The following is a 5,200-nucleotide window of genomic DNA, read 5'->3' as shown; positions in this document are numbered from 1 at the left end:
AATCAGGAGGGGGGAATGTAATATTGGCTTTATGGCTCCTGTTTCCCTGTCCCCCCTCATCTTCCCTCATCTTTCCCTAACCCCCCCTCCCCTTTCCACTCCCTCAAGTTTTTGGTGTGTTAATGTCCCCCCCCCCCTTCTGGGAAAATAAACATTGAAAGAAACGAAAGATGCCGAACCCCATCACCCCCAGAGAGCCCCCCCTTGTGAATGGGGGGTCCCCGCCGGGTCAATTTTTTTGTACTTCTAAACCAGCTTTGCCAAGACTGGTGTTTGAAGGCGTTGGTTTTTTTTTTTTTTTTGTTTTCTTTTTTTTTACCACCAATCAAATCTTTCTTCAAATATGTGTGCCTTGAATGTTTTGTTTGATTTTTTCTATCTTTGGAAAATTGTTATCTTGGCAGAAATTACAAAAGAGACCAAATGGAGACCCTTTTTGCAAAACCTTAAAGAACCTTAGGGTTATAGAGAATTAACAGGGATAGCATACCTTTTTTGTATTTATTTTGGGGTACTATAAAAAGAATTTTCATTAGAAAATATTGTGGGAGTTCCAAAAAAGAGGATTGTTGAATTTATTACTGCCAAATAAACAGCTACCAGTTTGAACAACTGTCCCCCCAAATGAATTCTCTTTAGACTCTAGAAGCAGGGCATAATTTTGAGATGTAACTAGAAATTACCTCAAGGAAAAAAAAAAATGTTGAGAAAGCACAATATGTAGTAAAGTTGTCCCCTTTAATTGGATTCTTCCACTGAAATCCCATGTTCCAGTTCTAAGAAAAACAACACATGAAGAAATATTCAAGAGAATCCTTCTTTTGGGGTTGTTTTTCCCTTTTCTATGGTAAAAGTGAAATTATTGAATTGTCCCCCTCCCCCATCAATTGGGAAGGTTTCAGCCATCCATGCTTCTGCTTAACTCTATGGGCAAAGAAACCAAATTTAAAAAATTTTACTGAACGTAAGAGGGTTACCCCACCCCCTGTCGAGGGGGACCATTCCTGTTGTAATTGGTTGGTTTTTTTTTGGAAATGCTTGGTCTGTTGTAAAGGGGGCCTAGTTCCAATGTAGGGAAATATCCATTAAACAGGTATCCCCAAAAAGAGATCGTCCCTATGATTTTGAAGTTACTGGTTGTAGCTTTTTACCAAACCCCTAAAGTTAAAAATTTCAAATTCCTCGTCATTCCGCAAGGTAACAACTTGGTTCGGTTCCTTTTTTGTTGTAAATTGCCCTTAATTGGTAAATTTTTAATTAGAAAACAGTATCCCGATGGCCCGTTTTTGGGGTACCCGGGCCCGCCTTCCCCACTTTGAAAGCAAATTTCAAAAACCAATACGACTCCCCTGTTGCAGTTTTTTTTAAACTCCCTAGTGTTCGTTGGCAAACTTACGCCTGTTTTTTGTCCCACTCCTGTTGTAATTAAATGGCCAAGGAAAACGGAAACACAAGGAATTGGGAATGGGAAAGGCAGAAAGGGTGGAATTGGATTGTAAAGCATCCCAAAAGATTTGCTATCCCCATGAAAGTAAATCTTTTTGTCAAGAAAAAAAGAGAAAGAAAGGTTAGATAAGTGCCCCCCAGAGTTTTGAGGAACCAGGGCAAAATAGCCCGGCACCCTTCTGGGCAAAGGTGGGCCCCCCTTAGTCACCCGCCTTGGGAGCAACCGTAAAGCCCTCTCTGTCTGCTATACAGTCCCCCTTTGGCCCGGTTTTTGCCCCAAATTGCCCTGCCATTCCACACTTAGAGAGCGAAGATTGAGTGATGCGTAAGCCAAAGGGGATGCGAGCCTGTCCACCCCCACCCCGCCTGAAACCGATAAAATCCTTGTCCGTTGTCCCTAAGGGCATTTTGACATCCTGAACGCTGCCCCGGAAAAATGGGGGACAAAAAAGCCCCCGTGGCAATAACCCCCCTTTGAATATGGTGGTAACATCACAGGGCCGTACATCTAATTTGTTTTTAAATGGAAGACAGCTTTGCCTTTCACACTCCCCCCTTTCAATCTTTGTTTTCTCTTTGGCTCCTGGCTGGCAAAAGAAGGGCCCAAAATGCTTGTCCCTTGTCCCCCCCTTATTTTTGAAACACAGGGCCACGTGGCACGCCTCCGACAGAACAAGGGTGCCAATGCATCTGGGTGAATTGGTGAGCACAGTTGAAAGGGCATCTTTATAATATCCCAAATAAAATTTAGGGGTGATGTAACCCCATATTCCCTGCCAACAAAAAAAAAATTTCCCTGGGTTGCACTCTCCCCCCAAAAAGTTTGTTTCAGATGAATCCTGTTTAAGCCATAATTATTGTTTGGGTTTTTGAAAGTTAAAAATTCACCATCGGTTTTTTGTTTTTGTAGTGGGGTGTCAAACCACAATAAAAAACAATGGGGTAATTTTAAGTGTCCCCCCCGCAAGGAAATGAGGTAAACATTTTCAGGGTAATTTGCTTTCACAAAACCTTTCTGACATCATGTTGCATCCCATCCCTAGTTTGTATGAGTGAGGAGACCTCAATTTTAGTCTTTCATAGCTAATCCTTACCCCCATTTTCCCTGGTTTTGTCGGTTGGGCCCAACTGTTGTAGGGCTGCGGAGGCCATGTTGAGAGTGTGAAATTGGGGGGGGGTTGGTCGAGGTTTTGTTGAATGGTTGGAAACTCACCTGAAAGTAATTCTCCCCTCTAGACCCTAAAATTCAATTCCACCATCAACTCCCCCTATTAAAGAATTGGCCTAATGAATGTTCAAATTTCCTTGTACAAAATAACATTTGGTATTATTAATGGTAATGTCCTTAAAAGGCAGAGGTTGTTCGTTTACTGGTTGCCACAGGTTGTTCTCCCAACAGAACTAAAACGTGAAAACATCCAAGTTGGGTTGGGGGCCCCAAGTAGGCCGTGTGGTCCAGGTGTTCAGTGCATTGACCTCCGGCCACCGCCACTGGTACGTTGTGGACGATTACAACCAGGTCACCCCGGAACAGGCGCAACTGCACAAACCCAATTCAAGCACAGCAGAAGTACATTTTGAACTTGCACATGTGCAGTCAGTTTGCAAAGCTTACACAAAGTATAATTTAAAAAAATCATGCGTTGAACAGGAATATTTGAATGCGTGCACTCACATCCTTTTCACCAACACAGAACTAAACAAAGATCGGCATTTCATGAACTGTCCAGTTGTTTAAAAGAATTCTATGCTTTTTTCTTCCTCATCAATCCTTTCTTAATTCTCCTTGTTTCATCCCCTGAAAGCATAGAGCTTAAGTAATTAGAGAAAAACATAACGAACAGTAAACAAGCCTGCCGTAATCCTCAGAATGTGACGGGTGCTTTGATACGGTTGATAAGTGAGATCTGGAAACGTCTAATGCTCTCAGTCATGCACAGTCTGCTGCGCACGGTGGTTGCTGACCCACAATGTGTTTTTGGCTGATGAGCTATAGAGAACGGAAATAGACAGTAAGGAATTAGGGAAAGAATGTGTTGTGTCATTTAGTTAGGAGATGAGGTGGGGGAAGACAGTGAGGAAGATTTAACAGAAAACTTTTTTATTTTTTTACTTTGATTCTCCTTTTTATATTAAAGAAAAAGGAAAAAACTACCAGACTGCATCTTATCCCTTCTTATCCCCCAGAGTACAGTATGTTACATTTCACTCAATGGAAATGTTGTTAGTCTTCTTAATCTGTTCTTTTGCTTGAAAAATCCCTCAAATACATTTTCCTAAGTTGCAGTATCACAGCACGACCGTAAAAGAAAGCCTTCAGAGTGGGGTAATGACTTTTAATGCATTTTTCCCTGTGAATGGACCACTGCTGAATCATTCCTAATAGTGCCGTTATCAGGAGTGAATCCATGAGCAGCCACAGTGGGGGAACCAGATAAAAGAAACAGCTTCATTTTGCAAGCAAATTCCCTTATTGTCGCCACATGCATCCCAGATTCTTACACACTCAGAAACAACTGTGCATCTCTGTTGTTGGGATTGCATTTTGTTGTATTATGTCTTTGTTCCTCGCTTCTGGATGGGGGACAAAATAAATCTTGTCTAGCAGCCACAGCGACTATCTGTTGTTTATGAGTAAATATACCACCATGATGTTTTAAGCTAGTACTTCAGCGATTTGCATTATAACTGCAGTTATGGTGGTCTCACTGTGTAAAATCTTTCAAGATCTGGTCAAGATATCCAGAGGATATTGATGAATCATAACTGCAGAATACACTATCAATCCCTTCTTTTTATTTTGGTGTCCTTAATGCACGGATGCCCAGTCCTTGCTACTGGAGGGGGCCACTGTCCTGCAGAGTTAAGCTCCAACCCCCAACAATTAAACACACCTGAACCAGCTAATCAAGGTCTTATTATGAATGCTAGAAACTTCCAGGCAGGTGTGCTGGAGGCAACAAGTTGGAGCTAAACTCTTTGCATGGACTGTGGCCCTCCAGGACCAAGGTTACCAAGTTTGGACACCTCTGCCTTAATGTAATGAGCCTTACTATGTCATGTTGTGGCTGACAAGTAAACATTTTTGGATTAAAGTATTTACTGATCATAAGCTTGACAAGTTGCTTTTCATCTTGCATAATAAGCTTGTCCTCTCATCTAGCACTGCGTGCTATTTCCACCACAAGCTGGACCCAAGCCAGGAGAACAACTGCACTTCTCATGTCTCCCCATGGCTTTCCCCATCTGCACCTCCCCATCCTTCCTTCCAATCAGGCAGCCTCAGAGACAGCTTATCCTCTACCCAGGCAGGGCCCACACACCATCAGGCCACCACCACATCCCCTCGGGCCTAACCTTTCCACCTGTCACAGGAAAGGGAACTGAATGCTGACAGCAGGACACACCCTCTCCCTGCCTCAACCAAGCAGCAGAGATGCAGACTCTTCTCCTGGCTCTAACAATCCAACTTCTGAACATTCTTCCAGAGAGACCAGAGGAGAAGCAGAGATGCTTCCTTTAAAGTCTAGAGCAGGTGGATTTTGGCAGGAGTCAAGCCGGAAAAGATCACTTTACCCTCCACACTTCAAGGCCATGCGCTGAGTGCACTGAGGAAGTCTCCACAGCAATCCAGTTTGGTCACAATTACTCGACCTCGAGCCTTGGACACCTCCAGATGCCCAGAAACCTCTAACAGCAGCCCTAACTTCTCGCTTTCTTCCTTCTCCCTTTTCGGAGTCTGAGTTCTCGTGCT

This window comes from Cyprinus carpio, chromosome A22 (genome assembly GCF_018340385.1).
Source record: "Cyprinus carpio isolate SPL01 chromosome A22, ASM1834038v1, whole genome shotgun sequence".
Lineage (NCBI taxonomy): Eukaryota > Metazoa > Chordata > Actinopteri > Cypriniformes > Cyprinidae > Cyprinus > Cyprinus carpio.
This window is presented reverse-complemented; position numbering follows the sequence as displayed.